This window comes from Phyllobates terribilis, unplaced genomic scaffold (assembly GCF_046119375.1).
Source record: "Phyllobates terribilis strain yellow unplaced genomic scaffold, ASM4611937v1 Scaffold_8__6_contigs__length_399053987, whole genome shotgun sequence".
In the NCBI taxonomy this organism is placed as follows: Eukaryota; Metazoa; Chordata; class Amphibia; order Anura; family Dendrobatidae; genus Phyllobates; species Phyllobates terribilis.
The window spans coordinates 368,447,881-368,459,911 of NW_027362768.1; positions in this window are offsets into that span (position 1 = coordinate 368,447,881).

A 12,031-nucleotide genomic window follows, 5' to 3' on the forward strand; every position below is an offset into this window, starting at 1 on the left:
CCTCTACACCGACGCCAGTAACATCGGGCTAGGAGCCGTACTGTCCCAGATCCAGCAGGGGAAAGAACGAGTAATCGCCTACGCCAGCCGAAAACTGCGACCCACCGAAAGGAACCCCGAGAATTATAGCTCATTTAAGCTAGAGTTCCTGGCCGTGGTATGGGCAGTCACTGAGCGCTTTAAGCATTACCTTGCTTCTTCCCGGTTCACCGTGTACACGGATAACAACCCGTTGACACACCTGGACACGGCAAGACTCGGTGCCCTGGAGCAGAGGTGGATGGCCCGTCTGTCCAACTACGAGTTCATAATCAAATACCGGGCAGGGCGCTCCAATACTAACGCGGACGCCCTGTCCAGGATGCCCAACCTGCCGGACGAAGGAGAAGATCCGGAGGGACTGGAAGAGATTGAACTCCCTGCGTTCCACCGTCATGGGACTATCCAGTATTCCCACCGGGTAAGGAGTAAGCAGGCTGCTACATTGAACCCCTTACCTCACTACAACTGGGCGGAAACGCAAGACAGCGACCCTGCCGTCCGACTGGTGAAGGAGATGCTGACTCGGCCGGAGGCTCGCCTTGAACCAGACGCTCCGGAGGAAGCCAAACAACTATGGGCAGAGAAGAGTCGACTGTTCCTTTACAAAGGGAAGTTGTGCCGCAGAATGGTTAACTCCCGGACGCATGAATTACTCTGGCAAGTAGTGGTGCCACGAAGAGACGCAGCCATGGTGATGGAGGCATACCACGACGGAGCTGGACACTTCGGGTGGAAGAAGCTGGAGTTCCTGCTGCGCGAGCGATTCCACTGGGTAGGCATGAGGGGAACCATTGAGAAGTGGTGCAGAGACTGTGGCCCGTGCAACCTGAGAAGGAAGGACCGCGCCAGCCAGAAGACTCCCCTGCAGTCCATCGTCACCCGGCAACCGTTGGAACTGGTAGCCTTGGATCATGTAAAACTGACCCCAAGCAGAAGTGGCTACGTCTACGCGTTAACCATCGTGGATCATTACTCCCGGTTTCTGGTTGTCGTCCCCGTCAAGGACTTAACGGCTCAAACAGCAGCTAGAGCCTTCCAGCAGCACTTTTGCCGTCCACACGGGTACCCGGACCAAGTGCTGACGGACCAGGGACCTGCCTTTGAAGCGGAGGTCTTCCAGGAATTCTGCAATCTGTATGGCTGCCGGAAGATAAGGACGACACCCTACCATCCGCAGACTAATGGACTTTGTGAAAAAATGAACCAGGTGGTAATGGATCTTCTAAAAACGTTGCCCCTGGAAGAACGCAGACTGTGGCCTGAAAAGTTGCCCGATCTGGTGGACCTATACAACCACATCCCGGTAGGTTCCACCAACTGTACCCCGGCTTACCTAATGAGGGCAAGACCTGGTAAGTTACCTGTTGATCTGGAAATGGGAGTCCTGACACCCGAGGACACTTCACCAGAAACAGACTGGGACACAGAGAGGCAGCAGCAGTACCGGAGAGTACAGGAGAGCGTGGAGCGAAGTCTCTGTCAGGCTAGGGAAAGACAAGAGAAAACTTACAACCAGTATGCTCCCGCTGTTCCCCTGGTACCCGGAGAGCAGGTCTTGAAGAGGAAGAGACGGCTCCACAAGTTGGACGACCAGTGGGAGAAGGACCCGTACTGCCCTCAAGCCACGAAAACCCGAAGGTCTGTACCATCAGTAAAGACGGAGGGGAAACCACAGCCATTGTATCCCGGGACCACCTGAAGAAGTGTCCCGAACAACTGAGGAACCCTGAAGAGGAACAAGAAGACCATCGACCCGTAGAGGAAAGGGAAGATATGGTTAGTACCGTGCTCGGGGACTTCCCTCGGTCTTGGACTCAAGTCAATGGTGCAGTTGTGGTACCCGTACTCACCTTCCTCCAACCATCATCCCAAGAACCTACGGAGCAACCGGTAGAGCTGGAAGAACAGCCGGTCCAGGAGGCAGAAGACTCTACACAAGCAGACCCGGAAAATCAACCCTCTGCTTATAGTGAGCCTGCCATACCCCTAGTGAGCCAGAGGGCCCATAGACAGCTGCCCAGTTTACCCTTGACAGCTCCTACACCCTGTAGTTCAGGGCCAAACAGTCAGCTCCGTAGGTCCACTAGGGCCACTAGAGGCCAGCTACCCGCACGTTGGAGGATCTAAATGTTTAAGCTATCTTATAATGTTTACTTGTTTATAGTTGCTTGTGTATAATTTTGTGTTTCTAGTTCTTTTTAGGAGTCCTTGGTGGATTTACCGGGAATCCTTGTACATAGTTGGAGCGTAACCCAGGATGGACTAAAGACTGTTAAGGACTCGGGGCAGGACAGGCCCCTACCTGGTTACGTCTCCCTGTTTTGGTGAAATGGACACCTTGCTTTTCAAAACTGCACCCGGTTGTGGACACGCCGTAACCATCTTATGTGTTTTTCTTATTGTATTGTTATTGTTATACCTTGTTATGTTTTTCTAAAAAAAAAAAAAAAAATATGTTTAGTCCCGGAGTACTAAATTTCACTAGGGGGGAATGTGACACCCCAGGGGTCTGGTTGCCACAGTGATAGAGATATTACGTCTGAGAGCAGGTGGGAGGTCCTTTGGTCAGGGATCCTGTGCATGCCACACCTCCTGCCCAGTCTTGGGAGGGGAAGGACTTCCCCTATATAAACCCGGGGCTGAGGCAGGGTTAGTGAGAAAGAAGACAGAACAAGAGTAGAGAAGAGAAGCAGCATAGCAAGAAACATCAGGAGCTCTGTGGGGAGCAGTGTTACAACGAGTCAGGGGCTGGCAGCTGCAGAGCTCGCCCTGACTGAGAAGATTTCTTACCGGACCCGGAGTCCGAGGCTGTGGGGACTAACTCCTACCCAGCAGCAGAAACCGTCCGGCAGAGGATTTCAGGTCCTCTGGCCCAGAAGCCCGAAGGCACGGTCACACGCGTGGGACCAGCACCGCCATCGTGGAGCGGAAGCCATTAGAAGGCCCCGAGTCACCGGCCATACGGGTGAGCACCACACGGTACACTCAGGGACGTGGGCTACTTATTCCCGCCTCTAGCAAGGTAGCCAGAAGAGTACAGTTAGTTGGGAAGGCCTACAACTCCGCCTGGCCAGGGGAGATCCCATCTGCTCAAGGACTGACCAGGCCCCTATCACTAGCAAGTACTCCGGGAGGGTCTATCTTTGTCTCCAGTAAAGACCCTGAACTACACCGCACCGTCTCTGAGTAGTTCCTGCTACCCCCATCATCCACGTCGGCTGCCCTGAGGCCATACCCCTCCCGTTGGGGGTTATACCATCCACGCTGCACCATCCTTCCACCGGCCTCAGCGGTCTGCCCTGCAGCGGCAGCTCCATAGCTGCATTCAACGGGTGGCGTAGTCACCAACCATCTACTGCTAGTACATCGCCGCTCAGTTTGACTCCCTGGGCACGGACCGGGTCGCCGCCACGAGACTACAACCCTCAAGAGATCCGGCTCCGGGTAAGCTCCCGCGTGCGCAACGCAGCGCGACACAGGCCCAGGGGCGCGTCATTACCAGTATACGGCGGGTCTCGTAGGGTGTCCCCAGTGTAGGGCGGGTCCTGTAGGGTGTCCCCAGTGTAGGGCGGGTCCTGTAGGGTGTCCCCAGTATACGGCGATCCTGTAGGGTGTCCCCGGTATATGGCGGGTTCTGTAGTGTGTCCCCAGTGTACGGCGATCCTGTAGGGTGTCCCCGGTATATGGCGAGTTCTGTGGGGTGTTCCCAGTATACAGCAGATCCTGTGGGGTGCTCCCAGTATACGGCGAGTCCTGTAGGGTGTCCCCAGTATACGGCGATCCTGTAGGGTGTCCCCTGTATATGGCGAATCATTGTGGGGTGTTCCCAGTATACAGCGGATCCTGTGGGGTGTTCCCAGTATACGACAGGTCTCGTAGGGTGTCCCCAGTGTAGGGCGAGTCCTGTATGGTGTCCCCAGTATATGGCGATCCTGTAGGGTGTCCCCGGTATATGACGGGTTCTGTGGGGTGCTCCCAGTATACGGCGAGTCCTGTAGGGTGTCCCGGGTATATGGCGGATCCTGTGAGGTGTTCCCAGTATACGGCGGATCCTGTGGGGTGTTACCAGTATACTGCGGGTTCTGTGGGGTGTTACCAGTATACGGCGGGTCTCGTAGGGTGTCCCCAGTGTAGGGCGGGTCCTGTAGGGTGTCCCCAGTGTAGGGCGGGTCCTGTAGGGTGTCCCCAGTATACGGCGATCCTGTAGGGTGTCCCCGGTATATGGCGGGTTCTGTAGTGTGTCCCCAGTGTACGGCGATCCTGTAGGGTGTCCCCGGTATATGGCGAGTTCTGTGGGGTGTTCCCAGTATATGGCAGATCCTGTGGGGTGTTCCCAGTATACGGCGAGTCCTGTAGGGTGTCCCCAGTATACGGCGATCCTGTAGGGTGTCCCTAGTATATGGCGGGTTCTGTAGGGTGTCCCCAGTGTACGGCGATCCTGTAGGGCGTCCCCGGTATACGGCGGATCCTGTGGGGTGTTCCCAGTATACGACAGGTCTTGTAGGGTTCCCCAGTGTAGGGCAGGTCCTGTAGGGTGTCCCCAGTATACGGCAATCCTGTAGGGTGTCCCCGGTATATGGCGGGTTCTGTAGGGTGTCCCCTGTATACGGCGGGTCCTGTGGGGTGTTGCCAGTATACGGTGGGTCTCGTAGGGTTCCCCAGTGTAGGGCGGGTCCTGTAGGGTGTCCCCGGTATATGGCGATCCTGTACGGTGTCCCCGGTATATGGCGGGTTCTGTAGGATGTCCCCAGTGTACGGCGATCCTGTAGAGTGCCCCCAGTATACGGCGGGTCCTGTGGGGTGCTGCCAGTATACGGCGGATCCTGTGGGGTGTTGCCAGTATACGGGGGTCCTGTGGTGTGTCCCCAGTATATGGCGGGTTCTGTAGAGTTCCCCAGTACACGGCGGGTCCTGTGGGGTGTCCCCGGTATATGGCGGGTTTTGTAGAGTGCCACCAGTACACGGCAGGTCCTGTGGGGTGTTGCCAGTATACGCAGATCATGTGGGGTGTCCCCAGTATACGGCAGGTCCTGTACGGTGTCCCCAGTATACGGTGGGTCCTGTAGGGTGTACAGCGGGTCCTGTAGAGTGTCTCCGGTATACGGCGGGTCCTGTAGAGTGCCTCCAGTATGCGGCGGGTCCTGTGGGATGTTACCAGTATACGGAGGGTCTTGTAGGGTGTCCCCAGTGTACAATGATCCTGTAGGATGTTCCCAGTATATGGCGGGTCCTGTGGGGTGTTCCCAGTATATGGTGGGTCCTGTGGGGTGTCCCCAGTATACGTTGGGTCCTGTGGGGTGTCCCCAGTATACGTTGGGTCCTGTGGGGTGTCCCCAGTATACGTTGGGTCCTGTGGGGTGCCCCAGTATGCTGAGGGTCCTATGGGGTGTTCCCGGTACATTGAGGGTCTTGTGTGGTGTTCCCAGTATACGGCAGGTCAGGTGAGTTGTCCCTAGTGTACGGCGGGTCCTGTGGGATATTCCCAGTACACAGTGGGCCTTGCAGGATTTTCCTGGTACACGGCAGGTCTTGCAGGGTGTTCCGGGTATGCGGCGAGTCTTGTGGTGTGTCACCAATGTACAGCGGGGTCTTGGGCTTTCCCGATGTATGGCGGGTCTCAAGGGACATTTCCCATGTACATTTGGGTGTTCTCTGTGTACGGTGGTCATAGAGGGGCACTCCCAGTGTACAGCGGGGTGATTCTTCTGTATGGTGGGTCTTGTGGTGTGTTCCCGATGTACAGTGTTTCTTGCGGAGCATTTCCGGTGTACGGTGTGTCTCGTTCGGCGTTCCTCTATTCAGTGTTTAGTACTCTGCACCCAGGTCTGGTTGTTGGGAGTGAACACGCCGAGCATCGCAACGTGCTGTAGATCCGCAGACCAGTCAGAGCGCCGCGCTGACTCGTGCTCGCTGCTGAAAGCGTCTACAATGGGCACATGATCATCCGACCTGGACTATGGACTAATATAAGGCGCCTGTTCTAATGAATCACGTTCTCCATCCTGAGGACGGCCGGGTGCGTCACATATTTGGGGAAGAAATGGCATCAGGATGCACCTTGAGAGAAAGACAACCTAGCAGAGGCCGTGTGATGTGTCCTGGCATCTTGGATGTGACACGGACCACCAACCTGACATTACACCGTGCCCCCTCATCTCTCATGCAGTGCCTGCTCCTCTTCCGGGAATTGTCCCTCTTATCCTCCCTGTCAGACACTGGGTATATAAATCGCTATGTCCATAGATGACACTTTTTTTTTTTTTTGGCGCGCCCCTCATCCACCTTGTGTGAACCCGGCCTAATGCATTTTTTACAAGCAATCCTGCTAGAGCAGTAGATACCGATCTCATAAAACTCGCATCATGTCTCAAACCAGCAGTCTGCGGGAAGCAGTATTCCCATCTATTCCAATATTGTGCACTAGGTAGTGGGAAAGCGGCACAAAGCAGCTGCTTACCATAAGCAATTATCAGATTGAGAGTGAATGCAAATTGCCCATTACCCCGAGCGTTATCCATGCTGTGACATCACGCTGAAATAAAATGTCCATCAGGCGGTGAGCGGAGCTGAAGAGGCAGCTGTTTATTTCAGGAAAGCAGCAAAATTTTAGTCTTAATCCAAAATATTGATACGATAGCTTTGAAAATAATACGTCAAATCCCAAGACCACATCACTCAGCAGGACATGCCAAAGAGCAAAATGATTGACGTTGTGCAGTTGCTGAGAGTCCAGATTGTAAAGGTCTGAGAAATAGTATAGGCAGATTGTGCTGCTTTCTAGTAAGTGTTAATCTCACCCCAGAGCTGGATTCACAGCTACACTGCTTAGTACTGCTGTATGATGGTCTGTATGCTGCTGCCTCTTCTACACATGTGCTACATAGAAACAGGAGAGCAGGTATTCCTCATATCTGTGTATGGGAAACATCATAGCAGGTAGTTCTTTGTACTGCTGCTTTCTAGTAATTGTTTACCTCACCCAATGCTGGATTCACAGCTATACTGCTCAGTACTCCTGTAGAATGTCCTCCATGCTGCTGCTCCTGCTAATGAACATCTGCTACATGGAGACAAAGGAGCTGGAATCCCTCATGTCTGTGTGTGCTGTATATGGGAGAAATCATAGGTAGTCTGCACCCACCAGCTCAGAGTCAGTAATATTGATGCTCTTTTTACCAAAGTTCCCATGACCTGACACTGCTTGCTAGGGAAAAAGCATTGTGATTGACGTCTATTCTGCAAGTAAAGGTGGCCATATTCCTAAGGTGTCCGCTCATTTCTCTGAACCCTCCATACCCAGGTACCGCCTGGCCGAGGGGACATGTGTTCTGAATGGGCAGAGTGGTATGAGTGGCTGCCAGACACCATCTCCAGAGTAAATAGCTCACTATGGGAAAAAATGCTCAAGACAAGATGGACTGCCTGTTCACTGAGGAGTCAGATTACAGTTGCCTATTGAAGTCTTTGGAGGGTGGATGGGGGAAGCATGGTGAGAGAAGTCAGAGGGAGATATAAATGGATTGTATTGCTGCTTTGTGGTGTTTGTTCTCACCCCTGAGCTGGTTTCACAGTTACACTACTTAGCACTCCTGTATAATGTCCTCCATGTTCCTCTTTCTAGTAGACATTTTATCTCATCCCAGAGCTGGATTCACAGTTATACTGCTCAGCACTGCTGTATAATTTCCTTTATGTTGCTGCTTTCCAGTATGTATTTTATCTGATACCAGAGCTGGATTCACAGCTGCACTGCTCAGCACTGCTGTATAATTTCCTCTTTGCTGCCTCTTCTGACGATGTGCTACACAGAGACAGGAGAGTAGGAGTTCCTCATGTCTCTTTGTGTGCTGTGTATGGGAGAAATCATAGCAGCTAGTCTTTACCAGGGCACTGGAGCCGGAGTCGTGGAGTCAGAGTTGGTATAAAATGGACCAACTCCGACTCCTAAAATATATAATAAATTGGGTACAGTAGTTCAATTTCAGTTTGTGGGGAATATTTTTTCATAAGAATTTGGTAAAGTTATGAAATGTCCTATAAATGTCTGTCCTATTCCAGATCTAAGGCTAAGTGTCCTCGATGCAAAAATGCTGCATATTTTTTCTGCTTCTCCCTGGCAGGAAAAACGCATGCGGATTTTACATGCGTTTTTCCTGCCAGGTAGAAGCGTTTGTCCAGCGTTTTTGCATGCATTTCTGCATGCGGGTTATCAAGCACTTTTCCAAGCGATTTTAGCATCACTTGGAAAAGTGCTTGACAACTTGTTCATACTATATAAATCCATGCAACCGGCATGGATTTATATAGTGTGACCAAGTAATAATTTAAAAAAAAGAATAAGAATGGTAAAAAATAAAGATTATACTTACCCTCCGATGGTCCCTGGTGTTTTCTCCGCTATGTCCGGTCTGTTGTAGGAGTCACGGTGGTGTGAAAGGACCTGCCATGACGTCATTTAGTCATGTGACAGGTCACGCGACCGCTGACGTCGGCGGTCGCGTGACCTGTCACATGACTAAATTACGTCATGGCAGGTCCTTTCACACCACCGCGACCCATATGTGGCACCCCAGGGGTCTAGTTACCACAGTAATAGAAATATTACGTCTGAGAGCAAGTGGGAGGTTTCCTGGTCAGGAGCCCTTAAACATGCAACACCTCCTGTCCCAAACCAGATGGGGGAGGAACCTGCCCTATATAAACTGGATCTGGGGCGGGGTTAGTGAGTCAGAGCCTGGAGTTTGTTCCAGACACAGGGAAAGAAACAGCAAGGAGCTCTGTAGGAGCAGGAGCTGAAGAGCAGGGGCTGGAGCTAAGCAGAGCTCGCCCTGGCAGAAGAATCTAAGAACCGGACACCGGAGTCTGAGGCTGCAAGGATCTTTAAGTCCAGCAGCAGAAACCAGCCGGCAGGGGATTCCAGGTCCTCTGGCCATAGAAGCCCGGAGGCTCAGTCACGAGCAAGGGACCAGCACCGCCATCGAGGAGCGGAGGCTATCCGAAGGCCCCAAGTCACCAGCCATACGGGTGAGCACAACACGGTATACTCAGGGACGTGGGCTACTTCCACTCGCTTACAGCAAGGTAGCCAGGAAGAGTGCAGTCAGACGGGGAGGCCTACAACTCCACCTGGTCAGGGGAACTCCTGTTTGCTCACAGACTGACCAGGCCCCTCATGCTAGCCAGTACTCCCGGGAGGGTCTACCTTATTATCATCAGTAAAGACCCTGAACTGCACTGCAAAGACTCTGAGTCGTTCCTGCTGCGCTTGTGCACCATCACTCCCATCATCCACACTTGGCTTCAAGAAACATTTGGTCGGCGGTTAGTCCATCTTAATGTGGGATGTTAGAATATAGAGATTCCACATCTTTGATGGCTGAGATGGCATCTTGGAGATGGGACCTATTGAAGATCGCTTTCTCAAAAGGTCCTTGGTGTCCTATATATCGGCTCCCTGAGGCATAAAGTCAAAAAGGTTTGTGGAATCTGCACGCAGGTCTCTCATGACCCTTTTCAACTGCACAATATACAGGTGCATCTCACTAAATTAGAATATTATCAAAAAGTTAATTTATTTCAGTTCTTCAATACAAAAAGTGAAACTCCTATATTATATAGAGTCATTAGAAACAGAGTGATCTATTTCACGTGTTTATTTCTGTTAATGTTGATGATTATGGCTTACAGCCAATGAAAACACAAAAGTCATTATCTCAGTAAATTAGAATACTTCATAACAGCTTGAAAAATGTTTTTAAAATCCAAAATGTTGTCCTACTGCAATGTATGTTCAGTAAATGCCCTCAATACTTGGTCGGGCTCCTTGTACATCAATTACTGCATCAATGCAGCGTGGCATGGAGGCGATCAGCCTGTGGCACTGCTGAGGTGTTATGGAAGCCCAGGTGGCTTTGATAGCAGCCTTCAGCTCGTCTGCATTGTTGGGTCTGGGGTCTCTCATCTTCCTCTTGACAATACCCCATAGATTCTCTATAATAGATTCTCTATGGGGTTAAGGTCAGGTGAGTTTGCTGCCAATCAAGCACAATGATACTGTTGTTTGTAAACCAGGTATTGGTACTTTTGGCAGTGTGGACAGGGGCCAAGTCCTGCTGGAGAATGCCATTTCCATCTCCCAAAAGCTTGTCGGCAGAGGGAAGCATGAAGTGCTCTAAAATGTCCTGGTAGACGGCTGCGCTGACTTTGGTCTTGATAAAACACAGTGGACCTCCACCAGCAGATGACATGGCTCCCCAAACCATCACTGATGGTGGAAACTTCACACTAGACCTCCAGCAGCTTGGATTGTGGTCTCTCCACTCTTCCTCCAGACTCTGGGACCTTGTGGAGTGTGTCAATGACTGCCTTCTGGACATCTGTCAAGTCAGCAGTCTTCCCCATGATTGTGGAGCCGACTGAAAGAGACTAAGGGACCTTTTTAAACTCTTAGGAAGCCTTTGCAGGTGTTTTTTTTTTGTTAATTATTTAAATTTACTGAGATAATGGCTTTTGTGTTTTCATTGGCTGTAAGCCATAATCATCAACATTAACAGAAATAAACACGTGAAATAGATCACTCTGTGTGTAATGACTCTATATAATATAAGAGTTTCACATTTTGTATTGAAGAACTGAAATAAATTAACTTTTTGATGATATTCTAATTTAGTGAGTTGCACCTGTATTTTGGAGTTGGGTCATCACCCAGTTTGGTGTAGTACTGTATGTCTGGCAGTTGTCTGTTGTACACACATGGAAGCTTATTCTAAAAGTCACCTGAAGTGACAGCTTCGTTTTACAAAAGACGGGCAGGGAAGCAGCGCCACGTTCTGCTGCTGAAGTCTGGAAGGTTTACACAGAGTAGATGAAGGGTTTGTTTGGGCATCTAGAAGTCACACCATGGTGATTTACATCCTGCCCGGATCACGCGCCCGGTTCACTTTGTTCTCTGATTTAAACGTTTTTCAGCTTCATCTTTTTTTTTTTCACGACTTGGAATCAGATGATTTTAATAAATGGTTGAGTAGAAAAGTTAGGAGTGAACTAGGAATCTATCAGTGCACAGGTCATCGGTGTGGTAAGAGCGGCGGGACTTGGCACATATCCGGACAGCCATCACCTGCTGACTTTCCCATTGTCACGCAGCATGTGGGTCCATACTGTTCTTCTTTGTGTTCCGAGGAGACTCATGGAGTCTGCAAGAAGACAATTGTGGCATGATACTGCGAATGGCAGAACAATTTAGGGCCCATACACACAGCAATGTCATGCATGGACCCTTAATATATTATACCTACATTTGGGGTAAGAACAAATTATCAAAAATGGGGCATATATCCTCCATAAGGATACAGCCCTGGTCAAACCACAACCACTATATGTCCCTGTTCCAACTATCTTTGTACATTTTTTGTCCTCTGCTCCTATACAATCTAAACAATCTTTTTGTAGTCATACTCTATTCATCCTTGCCAAACATTTCCTATTTGCTTATCCAATAACTCCTTGTGCTGTTCCTCTATTATTCTTCCTGAAAATGAATAAATTGACAACTAGGTGTTGCCACTCCTCTAGTCAATAGGGTGTACTATTAGGTCGGCTTCATACATCCAACATACACGGTCGGAGTACGGACCGGCTGTGGGTCTCCTGACTTGTGGCCGGTCCCTACTTACATCTTGAATGTGGGACATGTGAATCCTGCCTTAGGCTATGTTCACACTAGGCGTTTTTTTCAGTGTTTTTTTTTTATGCAAATTTTCAGCTGCATTTTACAGTACCAGCAAAGTCTATGAGAATTCAGAAATCTGATGCACACAGATTGTTTTATTTGTCTTCAGTATTTTGTGCTTTGCAGGTTTTTTTGCACAATAGAGCATGTCCCTTCTTTCAGAGTTTTTCACCCATTGAAAGTAATGGGTGATGAAAAAACGCTGCAAAAAACGCAGTTATCAGGTTTTGCCAGGTTTTTTTTGTGCCAAAACCTAAT